Raw genomic sequence first — 15,913 nt, 5'->3', positions numbered from 1 at the left:
CAGAGTGTTTTAAACAACAGCATTTTAGCCTCTAAAGCACCACAGCAATGGAAATGTTTTCCATGCTCAGTTTCTCTGCTATTGGAACATTTGTTTTTTATTCTGAATATTTCAGCACATCTATTTACCTGGCACTATATTTAGTACCACAGTACCAAGATGGCATATATAAAGATTCAATTGCAATTCCCATCTGATGTCCCTTCCCTCTCCTTTTTACCCCTTTTTTTATGTCCGCACTCTGAATTCAGCACAAAGTTGGTGTGTTTAATTTAAAAAGAAGTAAAACGCGCCAGGAGACGCCTCAGACCACTGCAAATCACCTACTTTATAGAGGTAGTAAAATTGTGTATCGGATTAAAAGTGATGCTGATCTGAAATTTATGATAACTTTTAATGGCATTATAATTTTTTTCCCCCTGCGCGCTCCATCACCGCATCGTTTGGATGCACAGTGCCACAAGATGAAATTTGTAAGGGAAGAACATTACATAGGCAAGTGCCGAGGGGGGAAACGGGCAGCGGAATAATGCAAAAGCCCCTTTTCTGGTGCATAAGGGTGATGCTGCTGCCGTGTGATGGGCGAGACGGGCGGATCGGTGCTGTGAAGGTGTTGGGGTGTGGAATATCACCCCGAGAAAAGGTGGTTATTTAGGAGAGCACTGGGACTGAACGGTGCTGGGTGTCACTTGCAAAGGTCTGGGTGATTCTTGTCCCTGCTCGGCATGAATCATGGAATCTTTTTAGTTGGAAAAGCCCCTCAAGATCATCGAGTCCAACCATAACCCAGCCCTGGCACTGCCCCATGTCCTGAGAACCTCATGTCCGTCTGTCCAACCCTCCAGGGATGGTGACTCCAGCACTGCCCTGGGCAGCCTGTTCCAATGCCCCACAGCCCTTTGGGGAAGAAATTGTTCCCCACATCCAACCTCAACCTCCCCTGGCGCAACTTGAGGCCGTTTCCTCTGGTCCTAAAGCACGGCTTGATCCTGTGGTTGGTGGTAATGCGGATGTGACCTCAGGGCGTTAAGATGCAAGGACATTTTGGGGTGTGCAGGCCCAGGAGGGTAGCACTGCATCTTGCACCTGAACAGTACCCACCAGAGAGCCCCGTTATCCCTTCTGTAGACAGAAAAGAGATTCTCCAAACAAACTACAGAATGAGATATTAAACACTGAAGTCAACAGTTACGAGTAGTTCAGGTGGAAATCACAGAATCACAGGATGGTTTGGGTTGAAGGGACGTTCCCAGCTCCCCCAGTGCCCCCCCCCTGTCATGAGCAGGGACATCTTCACCAGCTCAGGTTGCTCAGAGCCCCATCCAGCCTGGCCTGGGATGGCTCCAGGGATGGTTCATCCACCACCTCTCTGCCCAACCTGGGCCTGGCTCTCACCACCCTCAGTGTAAAATATCCTGGAGCCACACACCGAAGATGCAGAAAACGTCAAACCACCACGTTGTTACCCCAGCACCATCTACTTTCTGCCCAGCCAAGGGGAAAACGCGTTACATGGTCACGTAACTAAACACGCTGTGATGAGCACACCTGCAAGAAGCCTCAAGCAATCCTGAAGTGTGCCTCCCCCCAACATCCACTTTGCAAAGCAACTAACGTTCCCTAACACAAACATAGACAGGAATACGTTAGTCACGCTGAAATTAGTACAAATTGCTGAAGAAGCGTATGCGTACACATAAACAGTGAGATTCTTTATTAACAGCCACAGAAAACTGAATCACAGAATCACTTCAGTTGGAAGAAACCCTTATGATCGAGTTCAACCACAACCTAAATCTGGCACTGAATCACGTTCCTAAGAGCCTCATCCATGTATCTTTTTTAAGAATTGATTTGTGGGAGAGCAAACTCACCCGCCACCAGCTTGGAGCTCTTCAGAAGCAGCATCTCTGTGTCCAAGGAACCAAGATGCCGGCACAAGCTCCTGCAAAGAAAAGAAAAATCTATTTATATTAGGTATCTGCAAGCAAATATCAGTTAAAAATCTCTTTAGGAATAGCATGGAAAGAAACCTGAGTTATTTACACAATAGCCATTTGCTTTGTAGAATATAAAGGAGAAAAAACAGGGGCTTTTTCATGTCACATTTGAAGCAAATGCAAAGGGAGGGGTACTGGCACACTTAAATTACCATCAATGTAAAATCTCATGGTAGCACCCCAGTTTTGCCACCGCTGCATTCAACTGTGTGTAGTGAAACTTCATGCTCCCCCTCCTCCTCCTCTGCTTTATTTTTTCCTCTCCTTCCCCAAACTCTGTGATACTATTCTCCAGTAAAATATTAACTGCTGTAAGTGATTGTTTTGCTGTATTATGTGAAGTCAAAAACCTTTTGAATTGTATTTTGCAGTGAACCTGCCTTTGAATCCACTCGTTTTATCATTCCACAGCAACATGTATAATTTCAAACAAACAAGCGAACAAACCTGGCGATAATGCCCCAAATCTCTTATCAGTCAGTTTTACACTGGCGTAACTCCATAAACTTCAGTGGAATTAATCTTGATTTACACTGTTGGGAGAGCAGAAACAGGCATTGTAAATAGCTATATACCAATGCAAGACACTTAAAAGCAGTCACACCAGAATGCCTGGCAGCAGATGAGGAGGCATAAAAACAGCTTTCCTGGTGGTGCTAATCCATGGGCACGCGGCTAAACCCAAAGGACAGGCCTCAAGTTGCACCAGGGGAGGTTGAGGTTGGATGTGGGAACAATTTCTTCCCCAAAGGGCTGTGGGGCATTGGAACAGGCTGCCCAGGGCAGTGCTGGAGTCACCATCCCTGGAGGGTTGGACAGACGGACATGAGGTTCTCAGGACATGGGGCAGTGCCAGGGGTGGGGGAATGGTTGGACTCAATGAGCTTGAGGGGCTTTTCCAACCAAAATGATTTTGTGATTCCATCAGCATTGCTGAGACCACAGCTCACGGAGGAGCCCATTGGTCCTCCTGGTGACACCAAGCTATGCCACATGGGCACAGCCCCTGAGGACACTGCTGCTGAGATAGAACAGCCCATGCACTTATCACCCAGAGGAGGTGTTGGCTGTGGCGGTCAAGGAGGAACCTCAGCTGTGTGGCCTCCATGGTCACAGCTGGAGAAGATTTTGCCACAGATGTTGTGATGAGCAACCAGCAGAGCCCTGCACTTCAGGCTGTGCTCACAGCTGAGCTTGTTACCACCATTGAGGCCATCGGGAATGGGGCACCTGAAAAATCCTTTGGAGGTTCCAATGTGCCCCATCAGAGGTTTGGGCTTCCACAGTCTGAGAACCTTGAAGAGATGAGACTGCTCACAGCTCCACCACAAGTCCATGAGACAGGCAGTGCCGTCCTCTCAAACGCCCTGTGGGGAAACATTTAAGAAAAACGTTCCTCAAGTGGACAATGCACAAGGTCAGATGTTCTACACCCTGTTGCGTCTAGACTGAGGACATGACTGATATAAAGCAGGAATCAATCCCTCGGGCAGCAGTGTCATCTTCTGTAAAATCTCCTGCCCGCCCCACAGCAGATGGCAGCTACTGTGTTCCCCTCAATCAATTATCTTGAACAGGGTCATTTAAAATTTGAAAGCCAAGCTCATCAACTCAGTTTTACAGTAGCAAGCCCAGGTGTGCGTTCATTGTCCAAACATGAGGGCGGAAAAAGGATCGTGTCTCTCTCAGGGCAGGAACTGGGGTGCAAGGCATCAAGTCACTTCTTTAACCTGTGGAGGACACAACCAATTGGTTTTGCTACCCCAGCTATTTTCACACTCTTGTACTCAAAGCAATGGCAAGAATACTAAGATAATGTTTCATTCTTCTCAGGCATAACATGATTAATTTTTAGACTACACCAGTTAGGACTTATACAAAGTACAGAGGGTAAAGGATACTACAAGAAGGAGGTGGGACCTGTCCACTTTCACGTTGCAAGTTTTCCACAGGAAAAAAAGTATCATGGATTGATAAATACAACTGCACCTACTGTTTAAAGCTTCAAGTGGTGCCACAAGATAAGAAGCAGCCGCCCCAGGTCCCTGTTTCCCTCCTAGGTGTTGCTCCTCTGCACTGCAGCATCTCAGCTGGGCCCCAAACCTCAACCCAAGCGCGGGAAGATGATCCAAGGGTGGTTAAGTAGCAACCCAGGCTTTATCCAGTTGCTCTTATCAATCTTCATAACAAAGAGAAAACAACTCGACCATCTCTTGTGGGAAATAAATTGAGTCCACTTCTGTTCTCGTTTCTTCAAGAATTAGCCCTATTGATGAGGCCCAGGTGAAGAGCTCCAGAAGCAATTAAAGCAAGTGCTGTACCTTGAGGCACACCCTGAGAATGTTTCTGTTCTCCTCTTTTCACGAGGTCCCTATCTCCCGCTGGCATCAACATGAGGTGCATTAGAGCTGCTGCTTCATAAAGCAAAGCTGCACTTCACGCTGAGGAAAAGCCTTGATCCGAATGCACTTCAATCAGCTGAGAGCAGGGCCCAGGGACTCCTGGGCCGACTGCAGATGGAGAGATTAACACACGAAGATGCCTCTGAGTCAGAGAAAAAGATGTAGGGTGGAGTTTGCTCTATTTTTACACCTTCCACTCCCCAGTTCTGGCCACTTCCCAGTTGTCCTGCCAAGACCATGATGCTCAGAGAACCCCTGGAAGCCCCAGGTGATTTATACCTAGATCTGTCACAGTAGACACTAGATCTTCCATCAACGAGATCCAAGACTTAACCTCATTTAATAGATGTTTTCTCAAAGGTCAAAACTTATCAGGTTGCTGAGACCCCCCCCCCATAAACTCTTACACCCAGCAAGGAAACATTTTGCTGTTAATTAATGATGAAACCAGCAAAAATGTCAACGTAACAAATTAGACACTCATTGATTATTGGCTTAGGTCTTTAAAGTGATACACACAGACAATACTTTAGTGCTCACCAGGCTCTGGATTTGGCACTTACATTGTAAAAATGTGGTCAGAAATGCTCTGTTATTCTCTTTTTTGGTTGCTGCTGGAGCAGTTTTCCACTGCGTATAATAATACACGGTGTGCAGGACACAGAATGGAAGGGAACCCTGATGTGAAACCACCCATCTCCATGGGAAAAGGTCCACCAAGGAGCATCACCCTTGGGAAGCATACAGGGACCAAGGAGCTGCATTTCACAGGGCGGCAAACCCAATTTTGGAGGAAAACAGCCTTAACTCACCATCCCAGCTGTGACCTGGCTTGGGAGCAACTAAAGGTTAGCAAAGATTAACAGAAGTAGTTTATGGTTAAACATTACGGAACTAAATATTCTGTGGAGACACAATTCTGATGAAATTACAAGAGAAGATGCCATCTGCCAGCAACACAGAAATGTTCAAATTAGTATAATGCCACCAAGGGCTGAAATTCAACCCTCAAGCTGGATGAACAGCATCCCCTCCCCTCTTCCCAGCCCTGCACATGTACAAAATAACAGAGAAAAACACAAAAAACAGGTGTCTTAAATTTGGTGCTGGGGGAATATTTCGGGCAGAATTCAAAGGGCAATCTCGGCAACATACAATGAAGAGCAATTCAAGGCAACAGCAATGACATCTGAGGACTCTGTTTTTAAAATCGCAGCGTGGTCACTGTGAGGAGCTGATTGAAATTGTGTATGTTTTAATCAGAAATCTGGATGGTGGATTAAACTTTAGAAAGAAATCACATAACAGTATTTAATTAATCAAGGCTTTAAGTGACCTAAATGAAAATACTCTATAATGATAACTCCTTGGCTGGCTTAAGTCAGTTTGTACTGATGATACGCATCGTATTTCCCATACACTGAAATAATCACAATTAGTTCCCTACACACAAAAGTCACTTTGCCCTAGTAAAGCACATTTAGAGTAACTGAAAATAAAGAGTGTGTTTAACCACTAATACAGAAGAGTTGTGACCCCAAAACAGCCATGTCCTGAGCCCGGGATGACCATGGAAAACCAGCCTGTATCTTCAGAAAACACGTCCGCATCCCAAAGCCACTCCTTATATTCTCAAAAAGACCCTTTGCACTAAATTTCGCACCAGTTTTAATAAAACAGAGCATCTGTAGGAAGAGGAAATTTTGCTTTTAGCCAGAAGGTTGAGCCTTCTTAAGACAATCAGCACATATCGGGCCGTGGGGACATCTCTGTCACCTTCCTGCTGATGGTCACAGGCAGCCCAGGGTCCCCCCTGCCCACCCCATTTTTTGTGCAATCACACGTTATTGTGCTGTCTCAGCTGATGATATTCACACAACTATCTTTTGATCTCTCTTATTTTTAAACAAACCGCTACCGTGTTTGCTTTCTTTGGTAGCAACAGGAGAAAACAACAGCAATTCCTCCTCTCAGTTGCAGACCCTTCTGAAAAAGAGCATGACTACAGTCTAGTTTAACTACAGCAGGCATGTCCTAGGGTAACAAGGATACGATGAAACACACGCTTTACAACAGAGTTTAAAAAAATATGCTACATTCAATGGCAGAAAAAATCGATTTAACCACATAAAATATTACAAGCAAAAATCAGAGGTTAGAAGTAGAGTTGAAATGCAAACCATTACCTCCATTATCCAAAACAGGCTGTTTATTTACAGCTAGAAACTGTAGAAATGACTTGGCTTAATTGTAATTAAAACCTTTTGGTATCTTTAGAGCACCAGAAGCGTTCCACGCAAAGGTAGCAGGGCCGTGAGGCGGACGCGATGCTCCGACTCAGAACAAGGACATCTCAGGCTGCGAGGAGAACAAAACAAAGCCCTGAACACGATATTAGGCTAAGAACAATTCCAACTGTGGCAAGAAAAGAGGCTTTGTAATTGAATTTGTAAAAGACCATACAGCAAAACTAGAGCTATACTATTTGTGACATGTATTAGTTAAAAGAGGTGATTCAAGAGAGGAAGGACCATGTGTTGGGGAAGGCGCAAAAGCCGACTGAGCTCAGCGGCTGTTGCTTTGGAGCTGGCGTCAAAACACTCCTTTATGTCCCCAAAAGTGTGCTGCCCACCTGTGAGTAAAGCTGGTCCCTTCTCCCAGGCTTTTGCTGGGCTGAATTGGCATCCACACAAATAGAAAAAAATTCCCTCCATGAAGAGCTAATGTCTCCCCACGATGGACACCTTGGGATTGATAAGGGTGCAACATAATTATATACAAGGTCTGAGTTACAGGTGCTTCGTCAACCCCAGTCCCTCCACTGAGGTAGCAATGGGAGCAGATCTTGCAAATGCTTATGAACATCTTGCTATTTCTGAGTTAAACTCTTCAAGCAATTGCATTGCTAATAGAATTCATAGAATTATTTTGGTTGGAAGAGACCCTCTAGATCATTGAGTCAAACCATCAGCAAGAGCAGAAAACCCTCGTGGAAGGTTCAGGAGCTCTATTTTGCACTTAGACACAAGATGAACCCAGCTCTACTTTTTCTTTAACCCTGAAGACTCAGCAGCCACAACCCAGCCCATATCCCTGTGGCATCAGCTAATGCTCAGAAGAGAACATCCCGTCCACGTCCAGAACACCGCACAGCCTGGTGATGGACTTCAGTGCTCTCCAGTGACTTGGGACCACATCCAGCTGCTGCCACTCCTCCCTGGTAGCTCCTGTGTCACCCCAGGTGACAACACTGCCACCTGCACCGCTGCCGGGATTTCTCTGTGCAACCAAACAGTGCCATGAACAGGTAAAAAACAGCAGGAAAAGGGTGTGCTGACAGATTCCAGAGCTGGGTGTTCCCTTTGTGCACCACGGTCAAGCCCAAGATGCACACACTTAGGGCCAGATTCCCTCAGGTGCATGAGGGTAAGTCAGGCAGGATCCCTCGGGACCCTAGAAATTGTGGGAAGGAGACACGGATGTTCCTCAAACGACTTCCTGTTTAAAAAGGCAATGAACGAGCACAAGGATTTAGCGATGGAGCAGGTCAGCACATATTTAGGGTGAGACGTGTCGTTTGTTGAGTCTGAAGAGCTGAAAAGCCTTACCTGCTCTAGGTATTTCTTTCTTCCAACGTCAACAGAGAGACACAAGCCCCTCTGGTGACGAGCTACCCAACATGGCACATGCAAAGGAGATGGGAGGCACACAACATGGCTCACGCCAACACCATGTACTCTGGAGATGTCCTCTTCACCTTCTCTATCTGGTTCTTCTAACCTGGTCTGGATGATACAAGGAAAAACAGAAGGATGCCAGCTGCATCTGCACATTAAACCAAGACTAAAGCTTCAGCTGGGGCTGGAGCCAATTCTCTGGCACATCAGGGATGGGTAAGGACACATGGATGGCTTGTGCGCTAACCCCTGCTCTCCCTGCCAGAAAGCTGTGCCAGAAGTTATCAAGAAAGCTGCAAAATGAAAGCATGATGTGCTGTGGTAATCGAGTGTGCTCATATATATATATTTATAGTGTTCTGCCTTTTAGTAAATATTCTTTAGCATCTCTGTTGTTCCATTGCAGCACAGTTACCTGTAAAAATGATCACCTCATCCTAATTAACTCTATCAGTGTCACAGATCCCCCAAAACCAGCCATGAGGTTTGGAGGGACCAAAGAGAACATCTGACAGCAGCGTGAAAGAAGGTTTAGTGGCACCGTCGAGCAATCTGTCTTTTCAAGGGTGGCAATTCTAATACCGCTCAGTGCTTGCTCAAAGTAGGTTTTCCCTATATAAAGCAAAAGAAGAAGTTTCTTTGGATCCCTCCAAAACAGACGCGTATTTCAGATGTGCCACCCACTCCTGACCAGCATCTGTCATCATCCCCTGTACCAATCACACACCTTTGTAAGGAGCTTTGAAAACTCCTTTCCCCTGCATATTAATTGTCATCTCTTTGAATAAACACACAAACCCGTTGACTGGAGATGTGTAAATATTTACAGGGCGTGCCCGAGGAGGGTCAGAAACCAATATATCACCTGAAGGAAGAATAAATGCTCAGCGACCGTAAAGACCTGATCTCGCGTTTGCCCGGAGCAATTACAGTTAAGTAACTGCAATACGAGCACATATTTAAGTACTTATGCAAGGAAAAGGGGCTGATGACCTCGATTAGATTTGCATTGTGTTTCCTGTTGTTAGCACTTCCTTCGTAGAATTGCTGCAATACATCTTGGACTCCAATTTCAGCTGCCAGCTCTACCAGACCGCAGCCAGCCTTCGGAAGGGCCAAAAATGCTTTAAAGTTGAGCTGTATTTCTTCTTTTCCTCTCCTGTGTGTCTCCCGCTTACGAGTTGAGCTGTATTATTTCTCCTCCTGTCTCTACGTTGAGATTGTCACAAGCAAATTTGCCCCCAAAGCTTGTCTGAAACTCGGGCATCACCCTCAGTGAATGGACAAGTGCAGGTTCAGCTGACTGGTTACACTGAAAAAAACCATTTCAGAATAGCTTGATTCCTGTTTTTTAGTAAAAAACGGGGCTTATAACTTTCTGTTGCAAGCAAATCCACAAAAACTTCATCGTTGGAGCCGGGTGGGTGGACTGTTTTGTATTCATCCGTTATAAATCTAGCTATTTACATACGATTTTTCACCTGAGGACTCCATGCAGGTACACACCCAATGATGTTACATGTCACAAGCTGAAAGACTGAGAAGTTGTTAAATGCTATAACAAGGGTGCTTTGTTTTCTCATGCCAAAGCCTGGAGAGAAGGCCCCTGGTTCTGTACTATTTACATGCTGTTTCAGCTACTTTCTTCAGCATGCACGATGCCTGGCGAGGTCATTTGTAAAAGGTGTCATCATCCTCTGTAGTTCATTTTTAATGCAGAAATTCCTTTATTTCTGCCTGGCGACCATTCTGTGGTTATGGGTTGTCTTCACTGAGCTGTGCCCCAGTGCACAGCAGACAGAGGATTCCACAAACCTTTCCAAAAACCCAGTACCAGTGTCACCAAATGCCAAGAGGTGCCAAAGAAGATGGGGAAAAAAAATCAGGAATAAGCTTCTTTAAGTCCTGGAATATGGAGGTTTATATCTTTTGTAATGGCTTTTTTCTGTGTAACATAACTAGAGAACTCGGTTGCAGTAATATCTTGGGGCAATGAATTCCCTAAGCTATGAATGATTTGCTCACAAAAGTGTCTTTTTATCAGTTTCAGTTCTGTTGCCTTTCAAGTTTATTCAGTGCCCCTTTGAATGAGACACTGTTGTAATTGTCTAAAAAATAAATTTGATTGCCTGCTTGACCTTCTTTACGCCGTTTATTACAGTCATTTCATTTTCTATTCATTCTCTCCTGAGAGAAAAGAGATACAATATTGTCACTCCAGCCACACTTGGAAGGATTCGTATTGCTTGTCTCTCAGCCTTTGTTGTTCCCTTGTTTTGCTTTGGATGTGGCACAATCAGAACTTCACACCAGCTTCAAGTTGGGAGCTCACACTCAGTAATAATAACATCAGCTCTGTTTTGTCCTCTACAGGCATTACCTTGCACTTGCTGATCCCAGCACTGCTCACCAGGGTCATGTCCAGTTCCCGGGTTCTCTTGTGTCTTCTCAAGGTCAGTGATGTCCAGAGTTGATTGTCCTACTTAACTATGGGATGCCTGTAAAAGTCAAGTAAAATCACAGAATCATTTTGGTTGGAAAAGACCCTCAAGATCGAGTCCAACTGTTCCCCCACTCCACATCCCTGAGAACCTCATCTTTGTGTATTTTCAACCCCTCCGGGATGATGACTCCAGCGCTGCCCTGGGCAGCCTGTTCCAATACCCCACAGCCCTTTGGGGAAGAAATTGTTCCCCACATCCAACCTCAACCTCCCCTGGCGCAACTTGAGGCCGTTTCCTCTGCTCCTGGCGCTTGTTCCTGGGGAGCAGAGCCCAATCCCCCTGGCTCCAAGCTCCTTTCAGGCAGTTCAGAGAGCAAGATAAATCCTGATGAAGAACAGTCCTGCTCCAGCATTTTCCTCTCTACTGTCAACCACAGTAGAAGACCACTTCTAAACAGTGGATCTTTACTCATCAGTCCACCACCAGAGCGTATCTTGGCCACCCTGTTTTGAGGTACTTAAAGCTTTCTGCTTGGAGCTGCGTTGTTTTCCTTGCTTAGTCCCGCTCTTGGGCACTGTTGGCACCAAGCTCAGCCTTGTTGGGTAGCCGTTCTCAGTAGCATCCTGTGAGTAATTTAAAGCTGAGATTGTGCCCGTCCCACCACAGACAACCACGTGCTCCAGCAGCTCAGCCACTGAGTTTCTGTTATAAACGCTGCACTGAACACAACTGCGTTATCACTGTGGTTTACCGAGTCGCTCACAAGCTATTTCCAAAACCAGCTCCATTCTGTTTCGCTATTTTCCACCCAAGACACGCTATTTCTTCCTGGTCGTGGCTGGGTTGGTAATGAATGGCATGAAACAGCAATGAATAACCAGGTTCCTGCGGGGGGGTGTGGGATGGGACGCAGTCCAGGACCTGCCAAAGTGCTTCCCCGATGGTTGGAAGGGGTCGCTGTTGGATGAGAGGCACAAATCCGTTCCTGGGCGCATCCTCCCTGCGGCGCCGGTGGCTTTTGCCAGCCTGAGAAATGAGAGACTCGGGACTCAAAAGAAATAATCTTTTCAAACATAAACGGCCAAGCTGATTTACTTCCAAATACGCAACAACAAAAAAAATTGCCGTCGGGCAAGGGCCACGTTTGCCAAGTTTCAACAGAGCAAAATTTTACAGCGAAGTTATAACCACCTTAAATACCATTGTTGGTTTATAATGGGGAAGCTGGCAGCCCGGTAGCTCAGGCTGCTCTTCCAAGCGATGATTTACCATGACGTGCACTCCGCGTATGCACTAAGTTGAAGATCCACGTGGCAAATTTTGGATTCACGTGATAAAGCACAGGAAACAATCCTTGGCCATTTCCCCCATGATTTTTCCAGGTCTAGGATGCTTCCAGGATTTCCTGCAGTCAAAAAGCCGTCTGGCCAAGTCGCTTCTGTTGCCTCTCCAGGCTGTGGAATTCCCTTCCTGAACAAACCACAAGAACCCCAAACTACACAGAATCTTGAGAAATGATTTCTGATAAATAACAAAACCAAGAATACATCACTGACAAGAGACCAAACCCCAGGGAAACCAAACTTGAATGCAGCGTTGAAGCACAAAGTCCTAATATTAGCAATAACAGAGGAAAACGTGTGTTGCTACTGGCTCCTCCTTGGAGGTGCTGCAAGTGTAGATTAACTGAACTAGGCGTGCAGAAAAGAGCACAGATTCAGGTGTCAGTGTTAAACGACCCTTTCGAGGTGTCTGGAACCTTAAATTTAGCCACTGTTTTCTGAAAAAAGAAATCCCTTCTGGGGATTTCACTTGGGGACCCCAGAACAAAGCCAACCCCAATCAGTCTCTTCAGCAAATCTTGGCCAAGACAACTAAATAAAGCAAGGTGTGGGATGCAGAATAAACCTGATTATGTCTGCACGAACCGGCTCCAGCTTCTCTTACACCACTCCTCTGCTGTGTTTTCTATGTTATTTCTGCAAGCTAAGCCATGCTTTGTAAGAAGGAGCTGGGCTTACGAGCGGTTCGGATCATAGAACCATCAAATAGTTTGGGTTGGAAGGGACCTTCAAAGCTCGGATAGGGCCACCACATCATGGATGGAGCCTCCTGTATGAACAGAGCAAGACAGGGTTCAAAGTGTGACCCCCAAGCATGATGAAGAAAAGTCGCCAGCTCCGGGGACACAGCATCCGACGGGCTCATCCTGGAAGTTCCCCGGGAAGCTGAAAACGCTGTTGCAAGTTTACAGAATCACAGGATCCCAGACTGTCAGGGGTTGGAAGGGATCTGGAAAGCTCATCCAGTGCAATCCCCCCTGCCAGAGCAGGAACACCCAGATGAGGTTACAACACCTAGATGAGGTTACAGTTAGTTTGTATTCATTTCCCTCCCAAATTCTCATTACCCGAAAGAGAAAGAGAGTGGGTGCATTCAAGTGGAAATGGCTGGAGTGCACTTACAGGAATTTAGCCAAAAGGAAAAGGATAGATGATGATGGCTTTTTGCATTTTTTTTTTATTCTCTCCAAATAAAAAAAAAAAAGAAAAAAAATCCTCCTCCAGAACTTAAAACTGTTTTAATCAGCTGAAAAACATACGTGGGCTTTACAGCTCTGAGACAGCTTGCACAGGCTCTGATAAATGCCTATCGCTCATTTGCATACGCTAACAGCTACACTTTAATCAGCCTCCTAATCCCTGATGATATTAATGAATTTTTTTATGCTCTCTCTCTCTCTCTCTTCTCCCCCCTCCTATTTTTTTTTTTTTTTTAGTATCATGTTTGCTAATTCAAAACCGATCAGCGGCTTCTGTGTGCCTTTTTTTATGCAGGAAATAATGGGTGAGCTTGGTACTCCTGTTATCCTGCTCTCACAAATAATTAAGACTACAAAGGGTACAAATCAGTCTGAATGCACGGCACAAAGGCTCAAGCTATGCAAAGGTCTTTTTCTCTCTCTCTCTCTCTTCTCTCTCTCTTTCTCTCTTTTCATTTATTCTCTTCTTCTGACAAGAGGTGGCTTAGAAAGATACTTAGCAAAGCAATGAACTGGTCACTCCCAAAAAGCAAGAATTTCCCAGCCATTTTAAAAGCTCATTGTGGACTTGTCTTTTTTCTTCATGTTTGCTCACTCTGTTATTTGATGCCTTTGAGGGAGGAGGTTGCCTGCTGGAGAAACCTTCCACTGAAATGTTTTACCGTGGTTTTGGTGGTTCTACTTTTCTCCTCAGGAGAGGATGCCACAGATTTTGAGGGCCTTGAAAGCTCTTTTTTGAGTATGTGGTCACAGGGGAAAATCCATCTGGTGTGAAAAACCGGCTGCACAAGCAGCTTTGGAGAAGATGAGAGGTTCTGGTCAAGGTCAACTGGTAGATCCAGACCTTCCCTTCTCCTGTCCTACCCTTGGGTGCAACCATAAAGCTTTGAGGTAGATTTTGAGAGCTTCTGCAGGTCACCTCTACAACTCTGGTGAAAACGACCAACCTCCGAGAGACCCTTCATCTGGAACATCTCATCTTGAAATTAAATCCAGCATGAAAACAGTATTTCTGAATTCTTCTGGATCTTGCATTTCTGCTTTCGCACAAAACGCATCGCTCCACAGACCAACAGAAGCAACAGAAACATGTTGATGGACATACAGAGACCAACGTGGTGGACCAAGCAAGGAAGACTCTCAGAAATCTCTTTACTCAATGCATTTGGTGACAAAGGGAGGGACCCAAGTTATGCCACCGATCACAACACTGAAAACTACTGCTATAGTCCCATGAAAATTATGCATCATATGAAGTCACAGAGACAAAACAACAGCTGAACCCAAGTGGGTGACAAAACTTGGTCAACAAAAAAGTCATTTTAACTGAAACCAGTAAAATAAGAATTTGAATAAACAAAAAAAAAATATCCTAGGGCAACATCTAAAAGAAGCCTGAAAGCACATTTGAAGTCCACAAGTCTAGACTTCCAAATTCAACAGGATTTTGGCATTAGGAGGCTGGGTAAGGTTGATGGAAAGGATGCGTGCCGTTGAGTGATTCTTTCAGGAGACGTGAGCAAACATCTCTGTAGGGTAGTCTCAGCACTAACATATCATGCCCAGATCTTAGAGGAGTCAGATGAGACAAACACCAGATGATCCAGTGTTTGGGATGACCATGGAGAACACAAAAACGCTCGTGTTCTCTTGTAGCACGTTTGCAGTCAGCCAGAGGAGGGCAGGTGAATTAAGGCAGGTACAAAAACGCAATAGCAAAGGAGTTTGAGAGCTCCAGCAAAAGCTCAGACCACCTTTGAAAACCTCTGACCAGGAGGTTTTTTGGGAAATCAGAAGAACATCAGTATTGTTTTCTTGCTAATAATACTGGTGTTGAAGCAATGACAGAGGTTACTCACTGGCCAAAACACCTTCTGCAAGGTTTGGTGCAAACGCTGAACATCATGATCTCTCCCTGAAGACGACCAGGTAAACTGATTGTTTTTCTCCCAGTGGAAAGGCGGAACGTTCCTTCCACACTGTCCAGATCAGCCCCAAAATACCTGAAAATACAATAAGGTTTGGTGTAAAGAGAAACTGTCACAGACACACCAAGCCTGGAACACTCTGAGGTTAATGGGGAGCTTAAATCCCAAGTTGATGCAAGGTCACTTTGGTCACAAATATCTTGCAAGATGCTATGTGAGCCATTGGCTAAAACACCCCAAAAGCTACAGCTCGTCCTGAAAACAGAACACCAGCAATTGTTTTAGATCACGAGTATTTTCATGAATATGTTTACGGGAAGAATTCAATCAAGGTAGGAAGAGACCATAAAGCACTAGGAGCCACGGAGCAAAATCCATTGTACAATGAGCCACCTGGACTTGAGAAAAAATGTAATGAAATTGCAAAAGTACTCATTAAATGTGAAATACAGGCCCAGTAAGGAGCTTAGCAGATATGCTTTCAAGAACACCTATAAATAATGAAAGCAATGAACTGCAGGAAGAGGAGTTTGAAGTAAATATGAGGCAAGTCCTACCCATGTCTGAAATGAAATTTGACAAGTTCAAACAAGTAACACAAAACGACCCAAGTTGACAACAGTTTTGGGGAAAGTAATTCTACGTGGATGACCAAAGAAAATATCGAGCCAGCGCTGAGCATAAAAACTTACTGGGACTAGAGATATGAAATTGCTGCAGTTGATGGGATTGTGCACAAAGAACATCCTGTCATAACACAATATCAGCAGGAAGTCAGAAATGCTCAGTGTTTTTCAGAGACAGAATCCCACAGGAAAGAAAAGAATCCTGTGGAAAGAGAAGAGCTGTGGGCTGCCCAGGTCCAAATGCCACCATCAAAATGAAATCTGATGTCTTCAATATAGACAGGATGCAAAAGA

The 15,913-nt window shown here is 45.1% G+C and overlaps 1 long non-coding RNA gene across 7 annotated transcripts in view; it reads right to left on the bottom strand.

Annotated features, from left to right (window-relative positions):
* Positions 1 to 1,405: 1,405 nt before the first annotated feature.
* Positions 1,406 to 15,913, bottom strand: part of LOC136104851 (uncharacterized) — a 28,764-nt gene continuing 14,256 nt past the window's right edge. For 5 of the 7 annotated variants that reach the window (XR_011740431.1, XR_011740432.1, XR_011740435.1 and 2 more), the window contains 7 exons: positions 14,925 to 15,068; positions 9,073 to 10,577; positions 8,011 to 8,187; positions 6,589 to 6,760; positions 3,231 to 3,367; positions 2,448 to 2,533; positions 1,406 to 1,945 (listed from right to left, as the gene is read on the bottom strand). This is a non-coding gene — a long non-coding RNA (uncharacterized lncRNA). The remainder of the gene's footprint in view (positions 1,946 to 2,447; positions 2,534 to 3,230; positions 3,368 to 6,588; positions 6,761 to 8,010; positions 8,188 to 9,072; positions 10,578 to 14,924; positions 15,069 to 15,913) is intronic. The other 2 variants (XR_011740433.1, XR_011740436.1) reach the window with 2 other exon arrangements.

This window comes from Patagioenas fasciata, chromosome 9 (genome assembly GCF_037038585.1).
Source record: "Patagioenas fasciata isolate bPatFas1 chromosome 9, bPatFas1.hap1, whole genome shotgun sequence".
NCBI classification, from domain to species: domain Eukaryota; kingdom Metazoa; phylum Chordata; class Aves; order Columbiformes; family Columbidae; genus Patagioenas; species Patagioenas fasciata.
Note: the sequence above shows the minus strand (reverse complement) of the source record. Positions and strands in the feature narration are given on the sequence as shown.